The sequence below is a fragment of the Fundulus heteroclitus genome, chromosome 11 (assembly GCF_011125445.2).
Source record: "Fundulus heteroclitus isolate FHET01 chromosome 11, MU-UCD_Fhet_4.1, whole genome shotgun sequence".
In the NCBI taxonomy this organism is placed as follows: Eukaryota; Metazoa; Chordata; class Actinopteri; order Cyprinodontiformes; family Fundulidae; genus Fundulus; species Fundulus heteroclitus.
Genome location: NC_046371.1, coordinates 32,722,627 through 32,741,162, shown reverse-complemented (window position 1 = coordinate 32,741,162; position 18,536 = coordinate 32,722,627). Strand labels below are relative to the sequence as shown.

The window sequence follows — 18,536 nt, the reverse complement described above, 5'->3', positions numbered from 1 at the left end:
GCATGTTTATTTGACGGTGACAGGCGTTTTTTTGTTGTTGCTTTGGCGCGTGCATATAGTAAATGGCAGTGAAAAAACAGGCGCTCCGCTCCGCCGGTCGTCCGCGCAAAGCTTATTTGCTCTCCACCGGTCCGACAACACAACGCCTCGCATAAGCAAATTCCAGGGGGAAACACTGCATAGCCTCAAATTGATCAACACCAGAAGTCACCAGAAGCTTTTTTTTGTTGTTTTCTCTGGGAACTATTAAAGCAGTGCGCCTGAATAACTTGTGTCTTATCACGCAGACGACTGCAGCTACACGCCTACCTCTGGGCAACACTGTGATGAGGAAGGTGATTTGTGCAGGCGTTGACCTGGTTACTAGGTGTTTTGGAAAGAGCAGGATTAGAAACTACAGTTTAATTAATCAAAACGACAGATCTGAATTGCACATAAGCATTGGGGTTTCTGCGGTTTGTTTTGCAATGCGCTTGTGCTTGTTGCACAGAAACAAATTTAAGCCATTGGGGGTCCTTGACAGCAGGTGAAAAACAAACCTACAATCCTTACCCAGGTTTAACATGAAAACTTCAAAACCTGTGCTGCTTTAGAGTTATTTGGACAACATGATTGGAGCCTGCTGTTTTGAATACAATCCATTTCCTTCCTGCAGATACGTTTCGAAAACAAAAAATAATAATCCGGCTGGTGTGACAAGATCTACCCTCCCAGCCTGCAGGAGGATACGGGACTGTTGGAAAGAAGGAGAGTCAGCGCAGCATCCATATGGAAGAGGGGATTTTCTACTGCTGCTGCACAGTTCAAATAAAGCATTCATGTGGAAGGATTGAAGGGTGTGATTGGCCACAGATCACATGTGACAGCTCCATTTGACTGGCTGACCTAACTTGCAGGCTCCGCTCCATTCGACAAAAAATAAGAAGGAAGTCATAAACTGCTCTTAATGGTTAGGTTGGACTTCTACTGTTGCCTCTGCTTCCAGACCAGTAAATGCAGTTCCAGTGACAGGAAGTGGTTGAAAATAAAAGAAAGCCCATTGATGGGGGTATAAATCACAACAACTGTTTTCTTTTTTTGTCCTTGTCTTACTGTCTGCAAGGGGTGACTGTTGCCTTAGGCTGTTCTTTCTTACGTAGGAAAGACAGGGTCTGGAACTGCAATGGCAGCTGCCTTTGGCATCTCTTTTTTTTTTTTTTTTTTTTTACCGGGGCCAGTGTCTCCAGTTCAGCTGGGACACGTCAAAGAGGAGGAACATCGGGAAACATCTGGAAAATAACAGATATTTTAGCTTTTCCACTAAATGCAGAAAGCAGCAGGTATACAATGGACGTTCTGGCTGCTGCGAAATGTGTCAGTGTTTGAAGACTTCTGAATTTCGCTTTGATTTCCCGCCCGAAAAAATCATTATCTGCTCGCCTGTGCCAGACAGTGGTAGACGGTTGTATTCCAGGGGATGAACGAGGACTTTCTGTCTCTTTCTGGACCTTTTCTTCCTTCGTTGGCTTGGCTTTAAAGGAGCTGCGAGAATCGCACACGTTCCAATATCTGAAGTAAACACAAACACACACCACCCCCAAATTTAATCTGTTTCCAATATCAGATAAACTCCCTGTCTACTACATAAAACCTCTAAAAAAAACCACATGGGGACAGTTTAAAGTCTGTTTTTTAGTCCTTTCACCAAACCATACAAGCTGTTTCTTAATTCTTTTTTGTGAAAGTAATCTTCCTTCTGCTCTTTGACGGTGATTTGAAAAATGGTTGAGGGGAAAAAAAGTTAAGCTTACATATTACATTTACATACAGCTTTTTAAACACCCCTGATTAACTTAGTATTTAAGAAAGTCAGACACGATCTGATCTTTAATATATGCAAAGAGGCGTCTGTCTCTTATCAGTTATGAAATAAAAAGGACTAGTTTTGACACTTTGACTATGTTTTTGGGGCAAAGACACCAACCGTCCCCTCGAATAAAAGCGACCAAGGCCAGTGAGAACGAGAAGCCTGAAATCAGTCTTTTGTAGCCGTCCCATCTCTTTGAAGTCTCCTAATAACATGCAGCAGAGCAACTGCTTAAACAGACAAATTCCAGCCGAGCTTTCTGAGCCAAGCCAATCAGGGGACACGGCAAACATGTGGGAGAAGGTGGATGCGAAACACTATGTCTGACGGAGAGCTAAAACTGTACATTACCTTGAACCCACCATCCTCACGTGTTGGTGGCATCATCATGCTATGGAGATGCTTTTCCTCTGCAGGGACAGGGAAACCTGTCAAAGGAGATGGTTTGACGGATGGAGCTAATTACATGGCGATCCTGCAAGAAAATCTGAAAATCATTGTCCCCATTATAGAAGCCAGCGGGATCTGGTTAAATCAGCATCCCAATGAATGTCCTTTTTCATGCAGTTTGCTCACTTTTTACTTTTCCCCATGTGCTGCAGTGTTATTTTTTTTCCCCAATTTCCATTCGGTTTGTATTTGAGAGCGGTGTTTTGTTTGTTGGGTGGGGGTATTTTTTCCAAACCAGAGTCTTCTCTCTCTTGTTCTTCTTTGAGGGTTTTTAATAAAGCCACACTTTAGGCCCGTTTACACTACACTTTTTTAACCGAGCCGAGCCGAGACCAGTCTGAACTTGGATCAGTTAACCAAGCCAAGACGACCGTTTACACACCACAGTCCTGGTTCCTTGGTTGCTCCTCGCCTCCTAGTGGCGATCTGCGGTACTACCGCTGTCTGGGATTGAAGGTGGAAGCAGCAAAACAAAACGGCGGCGCCCGTAACATTCAGGATGTTATGCTTGATATTGTGATATTTCGGTGTTTGCGGAGAGTCAGGGGAAGAAGGCAACCTTTGGTAAATTTATTTGAGAGAGTCGGCTTTTGGGAAGTGGATGAGACAAATGAACGTCTAATAAGGATTTACAGACGCAGGAAACAACGACAGACACTGAGGTTCATCACACTGCTAAGCAGAATCATCACTGGAAATTGTGTGGCATGCACCGCCTAATCTACTTTCAGCAGTTATCATCAGTTATTGCAACTGTAAACTGCAGAAAACATGGGCAGAGTGGCTCTTTCTGAGTTTACTCTCTGCTCCTGTCAGGATGCGTTATGTTCTCTGTGCGTTATGAGGGGGAGGGATATTTCAACGTCACTTAGTTTAGAGCCCAAACAATCGACTACACTTTCAGAAACACGCTAAAAAAACTACCTCACTAACTCATGAAATTCCACTTTTACCCGATGTATTGGAACATCGCCTGACATCACATCCTGTGACGTAATGTCGCGGTAAGGCACTGCGCTCTACAATCTAATTCAATAGGAACTGTTGTACACAGCTGCGATCAACAACAATTATTTCGGATTTCGAGAGAACTTCACCATTTAAAATTCGCCAGAGCTATTGTTAAAACAATGCCCACAAAGGCCATTATTGCCCAAATATGGGCAATAATGGCTGCCCCCATACATAGTGATCGAGACGACAAAGTCATGCTTTTATTTTCTTATTGATTAACGCTAAATTCATTAAATCACTACGAACGTATTAGTTTTAGGTATAGCTAATTACCCACGGATTTTTCCTTACTGACCGGACTTCTCCTTTAAAAGTACAGCATCATTGCAGCTCAGTCTATATGGTGTTTTGGAGCGTTTCCTCATGCTCCACAGAGGAAAGATCGAGGCACGACTACAGGAGCTGAGTTGTCGCATTCCCATGGGAGGAATGTTTCGGGCAAAGAAAAGTCAGGGGCAGCGCAAATGTTTTTCAATCTAGAGTCACCCAAACAAGCTGTGGGATGCTGTTTGTTGACCTCCACCTTATCTCTGGAAGGCTGGAGGCACAATTTCGGGAAGATTGCCCACGCATTAGGGACCGACAGCTGCGTTAACCTAACCTGACCCTTGCCGGACGGATGTCGCTCCGTCTAGCTCCACTCACATCCATCTGGGACATCTCCCATAGAGAGTGATTTCTCCAACCAATTTTATTGTCTAGCCAATCAGGACGCAGGGCTGGAGTTTCATAGATGTGACGTAGTGGAGAAGCGACCGTGACGTGAGACTGTTTTGATTTAGACAGCAATGGCGGCTCACATCGAGGAAGCAAGCGTTAACATTGATGCTGCTATTTCTTCCGTGTTGTCCAATCTACCTAATATTGTTTCATTAAAAGAACATCAGAGAACGGCTCTGAAGGCTTTTGTTGGTGGAAACCATGTTTTCGCCCTTCTCCCGACCGCATTTGGCAAGTTTTGTTTTCCGGGGCGCGTTCGCGGCGGAGCGGTTAGCGCAAACCATATTAGGAGGCCTTTAGTCCTCAACGCGGTCGGCCCGGGATCGACTCTGACCCGCGGCGCTTTGCCGCCTGTCTTCCCCTCTCTTCCTGTCAGCTCACTGTCAATAAAATGCGTGCCACTAGAGCCGCAAACACATAAATTTTTTTTTTTTTTTTTTAAGTTTTGTTTTTTCCTGCCTCGCTCTCACAGCGTCACGGGTTGGCTTCAGTGTGAGTGGTTGAAATAGCACGTCGATAAAGATGACAGACAACTGGCTTATCCAATCATATGCAAGGATTTTTGGTAAGGCCTAGCCTTCAATAAAGGCAATTCCTATGGAGAGGTCCCAGACGGATGTGAGTGGAGCTAGGCGGAGCGAAATACATCTGGCAGGGTCAGTTTAGCGTTAACCAGCTGAGTAGGGAAACATCTTGAAAGAAATTTCCCACTGGTTTACAATGGGAGTTCACCAACAAGGTGGAATCTGTAGGTGTGGCACTAACTGTAATGTACAGCCGTGAACTTTTAAAAGTATGTCTGTGGAAAAAAGCTGTGTGTGTGTGTGTGGGGGGGGGGGGGCAATTAGGAGCATCAGAATATGCCTTTATTACTGGGGGAGACCATTCATTGAGAGCTTTGCTTAGCGAGCAACCAAACAAAGAGAGGAGGGCTGCAGCTTTTCCTACTTAATGAGAATCGCATTCCTGTTTTTGTCACCACTTCAAAAAGCATGTGGTGTCCTTTGCATTTTGCAGCCGTGTAGATTTTGGGAGAGCTGTTTTAGTGGTTTCTGAAAGGCCACCAAAGATGAAATCGGAAGAAGCACAGAGATGTAAGAAGCTTTTTAAAAGAAACCTTTTTTTTTTTACATGTCGAGACATGTCTGCTGAGAGAGAAGAAGACTTTCAGTAGATAACATGAAGGCTGACCGGAGCTGACAAAGTTGGTTTGTTTTATGGTATCGACCTCTGGCTGTTATAAAGCATGCTAGAATTAGAAATGTTGGCAGCCTTTTGGAAACCTATGAGGTAAAGGTCTACATGTCAAAAGACATGGGACTGCTGTTTTAGCGCTTTTCCTATAAGAAAAGACATGAAAGACAATTTAAATCTGGGAATTTTTTTTATCATTCTGACTTTGTTTAAAAATATTAGTAAAACCTGGTTTTACTGTGTTTGCTCTCTTTAAAAAGCTTATGAGGTAAATGATTCACTGCTGGTGAAAGCTGGAGAGGTAGAAATAGACATTTGGAATGCTGTTGTCATCCTAATATGTATTATATTTCCCAAAAATAATCTACCAGCATCACCAACCTTCCAGATTGCTGGATGCAGGGAGCATTAAAGCGTTTCTGGGGTAGACTCAGGAGCTAGACGGACCCACGGTCAGATCTCAGCGCGCCACCTTGACCTGCTGCATTGTTGACATTCACTTCTGTACAGCGCTGTCATCACTACTACCAACAAGGTGTGAGTGATTTGCAGAGGGTCTCCGCTGTGCTCCCTCGTCTCATCCTGTCATGTCTTGTCGGTTTCGCAAATTATGGCTGCGTTGCTAAGCCAAACATTGACTCGGAGCTACAGGAAGAGCAGAATCTCCTCTCAGCACTTACACGGAAGTTGGAAGATGTGTTGTTTGCTCGAGTTGCTGCCAGTGATGGTTTCAGTTGCTGGCTCTCCCCCCACTGGCTGACGATTAACAGCATGTTGCTTCCACTTTCTCACTTTTCTGCTCCCCCCGTTGACCATGGACATGCTCTGCATTTTTACAGGCAAAGGCGGCTTCTTCTGGCTGCTCTGGTGCTCCAGTCCAACTGGACTTTTTCAGCCGGGCCGCCACAAAGTTTTTGTACCAAAACAGTGAGATGTCTACAGAGTTGCCTAGTGGGGAGCATCTCTTCAAAATAGTAACAGTTGGACTATCACCTACTTGTTTGTGGATTGCAAGCCATCTGCTTCTAATGTGTGACGGCCCAAATTTTATACTTATTTCTTGTATGGATCTTAAGCGCAGTAAGATATGTAAAAACAAACAGCAGAATTTACAATTCTGTCATGAAAATACCCAGTTAATACATTTTCTTAGCTCTGTCTAACAGATATTAAATCCGATCCATCTTTTTTCTGCATCATGGTAACCAGAAAGAGGACTTAAAGTCCTTCCTGGTCAAAACGTATATTAAAACCCACCAACAGCTTCAATTAAATGACCCGACTCTAGTACCGTGTCTTCAGAGTGCTAAGGTTAAACATGCTGCTGCTTGCCAAGGGAAATGGTTTAATTGGCTCGTATGGTAGGTAGAACAGTTATTATAGAATCTATTTAAAAATTTGTTTTTTTGTAAAAACTTATTTAAGCCTCATTGACCTGTTTTGAGTTCATTATGTCTAATCAAGACAAATTAAAAGCTGTGTTGCAGGCAGTAGCACAGTCCGCATCCCATTTCAACTCTTCCCATCGATGTTCACCCCTAACCCTATGGTTGTCTCACTCGCACCTCTGTGTTAGGGGTTCAAGAGCTTTTTCTAGGTGAACGTTTGCTGAATAATACACATAGCAGAATTAGACACATTAACCATGAGCATTTAAAGGAGCGTTACATTCCAACATCCTCTGCTGGCTCTCTTAACGGTTTACAGGCTATACACGTGTAGAATGATGTCGCATCTGTTTATATACAATATGTCAGCGGCAGATGCCAACACATGAGTTCCTAATGGAGTGTCCCATTCAAATATTACATATTTTACCACTACTTGAATCAACTGCATGCTCTGTTTGGACTGGGAAGTTGGAGTTTTCTGTGTTCCAGGTGGGAAAAATTAAGAAAATCCACAAACAGTAACATCCTAAAAGGGTCAATTTGTCATTTAAATTCAGGACTTTTACCAGTTTTGTGTTTGAAATTTTTTCAAACTATTTTTTTTTCTACCAGAATATAGTAGCATGGTGTTAAAATGCAAACACAACTTGGTGATAATCAAGCAAGTTTTCCTTAACAGTAAAGCTACCTGGTAGATTAATGTCCATACTATTACCTCATACTAGTACCCCTGTTCCAAATGCCAATCGCTTGTATTAGATACATCTGATGAAGCATGTCTCATTTTTGCATCTTTATCTGTGCCCTCACTCAAAGAAGGAGCTCATGTTCCAGCCAATCAATGGCAGGTTAAAAACTAAACCTCCTGATGGTGTCATCGTCTGTGGGTGTTAGGCCTTTGAGTTTCCTTTCATGCCTCTGTTTCGTTATTTTTCTGCTTATTTATCTGTTAATTATTCTCCCTGAGCCAGATCCACAAGGTCAATAAGCAGATCTTGTCCCCCTATTCCACTCACCTGTGGTCCTAATTATTTAGGCTCCATCCTGAATACCTCTATTAGGTAAGGACTCTTTAGCCACCGGTTCATCTCTCTGCCCAGCTTCCTGCTCCACGTTTTTATTCCGCGCCCTGCCTTCCTTGTATGTCAGTTTATTTGTTTTATTTAATTCAATCTTTTCACCAACTACGCAGCTGCCGAAATCTCGTCTGCACTTTGGTCCAGGGAAAGCCTCACCTCTCATGACATACAGCCTCCGTGAAGGTCAGCTCCGCATGTTGACAGTGAATTTAATGGATTGAATCAGCAGGCCATTCTACAGCTCCTTACATCCTGTTCCATTTAAACAGACCCCCTTGTGAATCTCTGTGCTTTTGCTGTATCTGATGATTGAAATGCTTAGAATGTATGTTAAATTGTTCAAACCTTAGTAGAATGAGTCATCTTTGAAGTTCGCTGTGTAATCAGCTAGAAATGGTTTGCAGGGGACTCTCACATGAATGGCCCATAAAATGCGTTCATTTCCATGCAAAGATGGCATTATCTCAGTAGTTAGATGCACATATGCTAAATCAAAGCCAGCTGATGGTTTCTCTTCTCTCACATACCACTTTGCTTTTGTGATCGTGCGCAAGTTTAAAGCGAGCGCATTCTCCTTTCGCCCGGACGCACGTCCTTGCACGCGTGGCTGTTTATCTGCCACCTCAGGGCAAACACGCCACATACCTGCAGGGCTGCTGCTGGTATTCCAGAACGAATGTCTCTCGAGGCTTTCATATTAACTCGGCACATCCCTCCCTTGTCACTTCAAAGGGAGTGTGCGAGGGTCAGGATTTCATCACGCTGTCGTTTGGCACATGAGATATGAGGGGAAAGAAATGCCGCTCTAAAAATAGGAGGCTGTGCTCCAGAAGACAGACGGAGATATCTCTCAGTGCCAAAATACTTTTGGTTGTGTTCCATGCATGGCATTCAGGCACCCTAAACATGATGCAAGGAGGGAAAGGTGGTTCTCTTGTGGTGTATCAAAATATTTAGAGTGCTTGGGATGTTTGCAAATTAATATATCAGTGCATACATTTCCCCATCAGCCTGCCGAGTTGAAGTTGTTTTTGCACATAGGGATGGCAAGTAGGATCATATGATGAGTGCCTAATGACCCTGCAGTTACAGCTGTACTATATCACAGCCTCTCCCTGATGGAGGCATTCATATGGCAGTAACTTTTTATTATTGCTGCATTAGTCCTTTGATCTTCCAACGCTGGAGATTTTGAAGGGGCGGCCCGTCAAAATAGCTTAGCAGATGGGCCCGGTCTTGCCTCAGCTTTGGGGCGAGGAGGCCTGGAGGTGTGTAGAGGCACCAGTGTGCTGGAAAACCTGGCAACCGAGGCATGACACTGCGGCATATTGGACCTCTGGTTCCAAATGCTTGAACGGATCTGAGAACTGCCTTATGGTTTAATGTTTGTTATTGTTCTCTGGTGCTCTGCTTCTTCTAAATGTCCAGTGCAAATTTATATACACCGCTTAAGGTTTTTTCAGATTTGATCACATTAAAACCACAAACATCAGCGTATTTTATTGGAGTTTTATATGAGAGACTAACACAAAGTAGGCAATAATTGGGAAGTGTAGGGAAATGTTTTATTTAAACAGTTTTTTTGATAAGACAAAACTGAAAGTGTCATAGTCTGAAACCAATAAATAAAAGCCCATTGTAGCCAGTTGGAGGTGGGGCCACCATTGTGCTGGGGGAATAATTTCCTTTAGCTTATCAGAGTTGATGGGAAGATGGATGGATCTAAATCCAGGAAGAAACCCTGAAAGGAGCAAAACCCTGAGACTGGGATGGAGGTTGAGCTTCGAGCAGGACAAAGACCCCCAAATGTACAGCCCGAGTTACAGTGAGGGGGTTTAATTTAAAGTATGTTCATGTGCTAGAAGGGCCCAGTCAAAGTCCAGACATAAGTCCAATTTAGAACCTGTGGCAAGTGTTTTAATTTATTGGTATGAATTTTGCGAGGCTCTGCAGCTAGATGATTTGTCTGCCTGGTTCAGATTGTTGGAAAATGGAAAATCCCGGTGTTCTTTTCAGAGACCTTAAATATAAAGGTGCTTCCCTTAAATCTCTGCTGAGGAGCTGTAGTGAACCGCAAGTTGTCATTCCAGCCAGGACATTCCTCTTTTAATGACAAAGGCAGTGGGAAGTCTCATAGTGAAACATGAAGAGGCAGAAGGGAACAGGATAGTTGAATGGGTCGATTCAGGAGCGTGACAGGCAAGGCCGATGGGTGACCCTCTCTGTCCTGTCTGTCAGACTGCATGAAGGTCAGCTCTGCCAGGCCATAAACAGCGCTGTTGACAGGAAAAAGTGTTGCTTTGATTCGACTCCGTCACGTCTTTTTGTCTTAGTCATAACTGCTGCTTGCATTCCCTCTTAAATCTCTTCCCACCCTCCCGTCCTCCAGCAGTACATCTGGCACAGCAGCCTTTCCATTGTGCATTCAGAGCCGCTGGCCCTCTTTAAGATCTGCATTTGAATGTTGTTTTCATATAACAGCAAGCGGAGGCATGTGGAGCCTCTTTTGAACTGCTCTGCAAACAGAAGGAGATTTTTAACGCTGCCTTTATGAGATTAAGTGAAACATTCCCATAAAAAAGACATTTCCTTATATCCATTCACCCTTCCCAGACTCCCTGTCTCTTACTCTTTTCTCTTCTTTCTCTCTTCATCTCTGTCCCCTTCCTTAACTTTTGCCTTTATTTTTGGTTTCCCTTAGGCTAAGGCAATGCCACAAACCTTAAGAAAGTGAAATGGAAAGAAGACAGGTTTGTGTTAACAGTAGCTACATCCATGGGCAAGAAGGCTGCTCCTGAGCCGACCCCCGAGTTCAGATTAAACTAGCAAACGGGTCCAACGAGTGCAACACGGCAGGCGGACATGTCCAGTTCTTGTTCCTCCTTTATATTGTGACCATTTCTAACTGTGACTCAGGTGGGTTTGTGCCAAGTGAACCCTCCACCCACCCACTCTAACAAGGGTTTGACAAAACACATTCACAGGGCAGACGGGGAGGCTCTGTGGAATGAAGCTCACCAGGACACAAAAACACTATTTAGACTTGGATTTGTATGGCGTAGATGTCTATTAGCTATCAACAATGGCTGTAAACTATATACAATTTGCAAAGTTGAGCTCTGCCACTGAGTGGTGGACTTGCCCCAGTTTTTCATAAGCCAGTATGCCATTGTGTTATGAGGGCCCTAGAAAATAATAAATATCTTAATATAATCAACACTGAGAACATTTCTTATCCAAAGATACTCATTTGTGACGCATTCACAATTGCCCAAATGTGAATGTCGCACATAGCGGGCTCAATGCCTCCGATCCCTGCAGCCGCTGATCTCTACAATGATCTGCTGCTGGACGTTTTAAACTCTGCTAACATGTCGAGTACAGCCAGAAAGCATATGCAACACTCTTTATAGATGAGACAAAAACAAATGTGTTGTTCGGAGAAAGGTCCCCTATAAACCAGTTGGAGAAGAAAAAACACAATGCTGAACGATTCCATGTAGCTATCGCTACAAGCTAAAGCTACAACACTGATGTTTAAAAGCAACTTTAAAAAATCAGCAAAGACCCTATATCTGCAACAGTGAAGTCGTATACCTAATGCTATCTGTTTAAATATTAGCTTCGTGGACTCGGACTTCCCAGTGACGGGGTTTTTTGTCGGTCTCAGCTACCCTCTCGAGATATGCTTTCTCTCAGTTTTACCACGGTATGAATTAACCCAGGAAGATGTTAATCAGCTGACGGCTCAGACAGTCGGTTACTAAACAGTGAAGCGATAAAACAAACCAGTATGCCAACCTCCATTACTTTTTTGTTTAATTGTGAGGATATTTGAGGCTAATGTGGCTAATGATAACACAGGTTATGGTGGCGCCCGAAAAAATTAGTATCCATTAGAAAACTACCCTGCTGCCGTAGTTGATCACTAAAAAATATATAATGCAAAATTAACAGAAGGGCAGACATTGTACAGGGCTGCACCACATCCATGTTTATTTTGAAACACAATTTATTTTAGTTTAGAACAATTCTTTATTTGTCCCTTAATAGTAAAATTTTATTGCATCGGCAGCAAATTGACAGGCAATCAGAAGCACACAGTGGCACACCAAAGATAAGCACATATAATAAAATAAAAATAATTACATGACTGAATCAAAAGTACATACTTCTATAAAGGATATTAAGTGTTATCTTGTCTACTGTTTTGCCAAACAAGGACATGACACTTTATTTATATATTTCTCTAAATGAGACTGGCTTGTCCTGCACTTTTTGGTTTTGTCCTAAATACAAAATTTAAAGTTAGATTTGTCATATTGTAATTGAGATTTTTTTTTTTTACTCTTAACCAGAAATAACCCTGTACCTTCAAAAAAATTGCCACAGAATCAAAAATGGTATAGAATACTGAAACTTTTAACAATCCTTTACTGTTTTACCATGGTGAAATTACCTTTGAGGCAGAGTTGGCTTAGGATACACACAAATAACATGACACACATACACAACAGACTTAGTATTTACAGGGTTTTTTTCACACACAGAGCAATCAAGTTCTTATCTGAGTCCAAGAGCTATGATATCAGTCCCTTTGCAAGTGTTATGAGCCATGTTACATGGATTAGTCCCTCCTTCATGAATCTAAAGTGATGAGGTAATTTTTGTGTAGTGATCTTGGGGCTGGATTTACAGAAACGTACAATTTGATATTTATGAGAATAGGCAATAACAGTAATGTGATTGTAACATATGATGGACCACAAGCTTCTCAGCAGGGGGCGATTGGCCTCACAGCTCCTAGAAAGAAGCTGTTTCTGACTTCATTATTTCTGGATTTGATGCTTCTGAAGCGTTTACCTGATGGGAGAGGGGCAAGCAGTGCATTTCCCGGGTGGGTAAGGATCAGTGGAAATGCATCCGGCCCTGCTCTAGACTTGTGCTGCATAAACTGAGTCCAAATCTAAAGGATTTGGACTCAGTTTATGCAGAGTCCAAATCTACATAAACTGAGTCCAAGTTGTTCAACCTTCTTGACCAGGTGGAATATGTTCACCGTCCAGGAGAGGTCGGAGGAGATGTGAATGCCCAGGAATCTAATGCTATCCACACACTCCACCACCCTCCCCCTGTATGCAGAGAGGAGCGTGTTCAGTCCTCCTCGGCCTGCTGTAGTCTATTATTACCTCTTTGGTCTTTCCGGTGGTGAGGATCAGGTTGTTCCTGGAGCACCACTGTGTCAGGTTGCAAACCCCCTCTCTGTGGTGGGACTCATCATTGTTGGAGATGAGATATCCGCAAACTTCACCACTGTGTTTGTTGGGTAGATAGCAGAACAGTCATGGGTGAAAACGGTGAAGAGAGCGGGGCTGAGGACACAACCCTGCTGCGTACCAGGGTTAAGGATCAGTGGAGCAGATATGCTGGATTATCCCAGGTTGTGGAGTTTCAGAGCCAGCATGTCTAGGAGCACGGTGTTGAATGTTGAGCTGAAGTCCACTAATAGCATCCTAACATAGGTGTTGGGCTGCTGCAGATGAGTCAGAGCTGAGGGGAGTGCTAATGAGACAGCATCCTCCGTGGAGCGATTCTCCCTGCAGGCAGACTGCAGGCTGTTCAGGCCAGCAGGGATGGTATCCTTGATGTGTTGCAGGAGGATCTTGTCAAATTTTAGCTCTATGGCAACCCTAAGGCATAGTGTATCTGACTGGAACAGTTGAGAAAACAAGGTAAACCATTTTGTCAGTCCCATAATATTCCTATTAAATTCCCATTAGCAATATAAAGATGTGAAATTATGTATTGTGATTGTTGTCTGCGTTTTTTCCCTCGACTGCCAGTATTGGAATGAATTTGTTAAAATGATATAGTAATGTTACTACTCTGCTATTATCACCATACTTTGTAGTAGTAATATTAACACACACACACAAAACACACAAACAAAAAATTACAGAGCTCCATCCTGAAGATTCCACTTTTCAGGATGGCTATATCAGTGACAATGGCTGTCCCATGCTGCTTATCAATGGTGTGCAGACCTGAAGGGCAGCACACAAGCATTGATCATGGCATTGCAGGAGCAGACCTTGAGCACCAGAGGAATAGAGGCTACCATAGACCATGGTCTACCATACCTGGCATGATCCCATGTACAGACGGTGCAAAGAGGCCCCAGAAACAATCCAGCAACAATCCATCACAAAAGGGTGGCAAAATACTTGCTGGATAGGAAATCATGGAGCACCATAACGAATTAGCCATTATAGGGCATAGAAAGAACCGTGCAAAATACAAACTGGAGACCCCTAGTTCCAACTCTGAATAGCTTCCCAAGATGGTGGAAAGTAACCAAGCAAAGATCCTACGGGACCTCGACATGCAAACCGATAAAATGATAAAAGCCAACCAAGCGGATATTGTGATAATTTCTAGGATTTGGACAAATCAGCCACTTCAGCTATCTGTTGGTGGTACATTCCACAGAGGGGTTTTTCCTCCCATGTTGGGTCCTCGGGCTCCTTCTCCCTTCAGTTTCCATTGGCTAAGAGATTCACTAAGTGCTCATCTGTTGGTACCGTCTTCCTGTACCCGTACAGATATTTGGCTGCTTCTGCTTACCTTGTGGCTTCTTTGTAGTTGCGATATGCTGTATTTTCTATATTTTGTTCTATATTTAGTTCTATATTTTCCCAGTTAAGGAAACACCCTGTTTCCTTTAACATGGGGGGGGGGGGGGGGGGGGGGGGGGGGCAACAGAAACGTTATTTGGAGCACAACTGATGATGTGTTGATAAGTTATTACTTTTTCCAGTACTTGTTCAGCCCCTCAGCCTATGCCCCCCTGGGTGGAGACCCATATTAACCATATCAAGAACCTCCTCTGGTATTAGCTATTTTAGTCAGCATTCAAGTGCACTTTTAAAGATCTAAGAGGACTAGATTTATGCTAAACGCTCCTATTGGGAATGTTTGCAGGAAGTTCTTCATTAAGTTATCAGCCGTGTTGAGACTTTTAACAAAGTAGACATTTATCTAAGTGCATCAGGCAAAAAGGAGTAAGCAAACCCTTAGCTATAATGTGGTAGCCAATAAATATGAGACAATAGCAACTAGTTAACCAAACCAGGCTATTTTGAGGACTACATACATGTATTTTAAAGTTAACTTACTTTGCATTACCACCACACATTAGCAGGTAGAGCATTCCACAAGAGCTGTTGTATAATAAATCCTGGTATTTGCAATGTTTTAGAGCACAACGAAAGTCAGCAGGCTTAGAAAAGTGTTTTTCACCCGTTTGCAATCATCCAGATTTGGCAGAGTTGCACAAAAATATAGCTGTGAAAAAACTGATTCTTCTCGGCTGCTTAATTCTTGAGGTGTGTCCGCCGATCACTACTTCCACTGACTGCTGAGCAATTACTGCCAAGAACATCAAAGGCATAGCTCAGTAGCAAATTGTGTTTGCAGTAATCTGTGTAATGACTCAGGATTTAGTTTAAGGGTCCCTGACTGTCATCTGCTCCAGCAGTTTTTCTAAATTACCCTTTACCCTGATTTTAATTCCAAGTCTTTGTTGTTTCTTGCCTGACAAGACCCGCTAGAATCATTGGGCCCACTTGAGTTGTGGTAGTAAAAAAAGAGTTTAGGTTTTTAGTTCTTACGGGCTGATTTGAAGAGTCATGCTCTCCAATCCAATATAGCTTTCAGCAAATCCCAAATATCTCCAGATTTTGTTAAGGAAATAACTTTAAGTATTCAGAAATGGTCCTGAAATCTGCTGTTGATGAACGGATTCACTTGGTCCATCCTCCAGCCTACATAAAACAGGTTTAGTATGTAAGATAGCTCCATCCATCTACCTATCTGCTTTGACCAAATTTGGGTGCCCACAGCATGATGTTGCCACCGCCATGCTTGACTCTTGTGTTTAGGCTGATGTCCAGCGTTTTCCGTTGTTTTTGTTTATTTATCTTTTTGACACACACACTTTTTATTTCAAATCAAACTAGCCAGCAGAGAATCTACAAAGCTCCATGTCCTCCACTGAAGATTGAAAATCTCTGGACAGTTGTTCATATAATGAATAGTAGGAAACAATAATGAAACAAGCACATTAGTGTTTTTTTTTTTTTTGTTAATTTGTTTGTATCTAGGTTAAGCTTATTCACAGAAACCCTGTGTGTGTGCGTGCGTGAGTGAGCGTGTTTGTGTGTGTGTGTGTGTGTGTGTGTGTGTGTGTGTGTGTGTGTGTGTGTGTGTGTGTGTGTGTGTGTGTGTGTGTGTGTGTGTGTGTGTGTGGTGAGTTGTCAGCATGCTGCTGGTGTTTGTGTACGTGTGTTTGCTCTGCAGAGAGACACGGCTCTCTGCACGGCCTGTTCCAAGAGTGAATTCCTGGAGGCTTACAAGAGCTGTTGAATGAGATGGAAGGCTCAGGACAGGAATGATGGGAGAGAGAGGAGGGAGGGAGGGAGGGAGGGAGGGACGCTGCTCTGCACTGTGGGAGGGGGGTGTCAAGCTCTCACTTACAGGCCTGATTAAATAACAGGATGCTTTATGAAAACAAGAACATTATCTGCCTCTTAAAAGGCCGGGAGAGGCCCTCTAATTGGCTTCCCCCGAGTCTCCGTGTTGACTCCCGTTGGTTAGAGCCAGCTACAAAGAAATCAAGCAGTAGTCTTTCTCAGCCTCCTCTGGTCGAGCTCTCCCCTGTGCTATATTACAGGAATGTATCAACACACTGATACAGGCAAAGAGGGTTGTCCTTTTCAACTCAGAGGAGAATTACTCCTGAGCAAAGCTCCTGGTTGAGTTCAACACCAACAATAAAAAGATAGAGGCTCAGTTCTGGCTTTGGATGGCTTCTCAAGTGGCAACTTTTACAGCTGAGGTTTCAAAAATACCCTCTGTGTGTGGGGAGGTATGGGTAAAATGTCAGTGGGAGAGTTCAGAGTGTGTGTGTGTGTGTGTGTGTGTGTGTGTGTGTGTGTGTGTGTGTGTGTGTGTGTGTGTGTGTGTGTGTGTGTGTGTGTGTGTGTGTGTGTGTGTGTGTTCCCTACTAAATCAGAAAACAATGATCCTGCTCTTCCTTCGCTTGTCATCCAACCCATGCAGTTTGCTTAGTCATCCTTTATTACTTCTAAGTGTGACACAGTCAGTGTAATTTATGTATGAATGAAAAGAAGGTGGGGTGTCTTGCAAAAGTGTTCACACTCCTTAAAGTTTTTTTTGTTTTTTTTCAGTTTTGCCATGTTAAAGTCACAAGCATCTATCCATACTGATGTGACAGCTTAACGCAAAATGATGCATAATGGTGAAGTGGAAGAACAATTACATATGGTCCTTGATTGCCTTTGAAATACAACTCTGAAAAGTGTGGCTGGCATTTGAAACCAGTCCACCTTTTATCTGGAACCTAAATAGATTCCATCTAGATGGAAGCTGTTCTGTGAAGGCCTTAGAGAAACAAAAAGCCAATTTGGAAAGAAAGCCATAAGAAAGCCTGTTTACCACTAGTCATGTAGATGACACATGAACTGAGCACATCGTACCCATGGGGAAACACAGTGGTGACAGCATCATGCTGTTGGGTTTCTATTCTTCAGGCTGGAAAGGGAAGGTGGGTGGTGCTAAATACCGGGCAAGACTGGAGGGAAACCATTAGAGGCTGCAAAAGATGTAGACTCCAGCTGGACAAGGAGCCAAACCTCTGACTGACTGGTTTAGATCAAAGCATTGCTACGTCCAAACTGCTCAGTCAAAATCCAGAGCTAAATCCAACTGAGAATCTGTGTCAAGACTTAAAAATGGATGTTCACAGGTGTGTGTGCTCTTTTGTATAGAAGACTGATGACAAATGCCAGTCTGATAAAGTACAAAGCTGCTAGAGACATACTTGAAAAGATTTTTTTGGAATTGCACAGGAAGGCAGTTCTATCGACTCAGGAGGCCATAATATAAATTAAAGACACACTTTTTGTATTTTTTAAACCATTTATCATTTTTGTTCCACTTCACAATTATCTTGCTCCATTACATAAGATGAGCTAAGGTTTGTGGCTTGTAACGTGACATAATATGAAGAAGTTCAAAAATAGATAGCTAATTCAGTCAGTGCAATCAATTCAATCAATCCTACCAAACATAATTAATACATTTTTATTAAAAGCTAAAGATAAAAACAGATAATTATGTAATTTCTGCCAGGATTTCTGTACATTGTTACTGTGCCAAAATGTGTACAAAAAAAATCCTGTCTGTGGTTCCCTCTACTGGTAGCGCTTTGAAAGACACTTCAATTCTAATACTTTTCGTCAGACCCCGTCATGATTACATACATGTCCCAAGCATGTTCCCAACCATTAACACACAGTATGAGAGACACAGTACGAGCTTTCTTATGCTCCGCTAAAAATGGACTCTCCAGTCATAAAAAAAAAAGCAGCCAGTCTGCTGATTTGCTCCCTCTCGGTTCTATTTAAATTCTGAATCCGGAACCAGAAATGAATAAGCAAAATAAACCCAAGAAGTGCAGTTTTGTGGCACTGTTTTCAAATTATCCTTATGTGGGACAAACGAAAATGCTATCAGATCTGACTATTTTTGTCTTCAGCATTACGTGGGAATGCCAATCTCTCGCAAAACTGTTAAATTAGGACTCTAGCTTGACATTGATCCTAAAGGAACAGCTCAGCTTGTTGATAGTTTTCTATCAACAGACTTTTTAACCATCAATTATCGGCCTCAGCGCCTGGCAGAGGGCTCTCTGGGTAAGTCGGGATGTGCAGGTCGCTCAGGGAGCCTCTCGGTTCCGTCATCACTCTTGTGGTTGTCACA

At 42.9% G+C, this 18,536-nt stretch overlaps 1 protein-coding gene across 1 annotated transcript in view; it reads left to right on the top strand.

Annotated features, from left to right (window-relative positions):
• LOC105916568 (E3 ubiquitin-protein ligase RNF43) overlaps positions 1–18,536 on the top strand; it is a 125,768-nt gene that overhangs the window by 89,651 nt on the left and 17,581 nt on the right. The window lies entirely within an intron of this gene.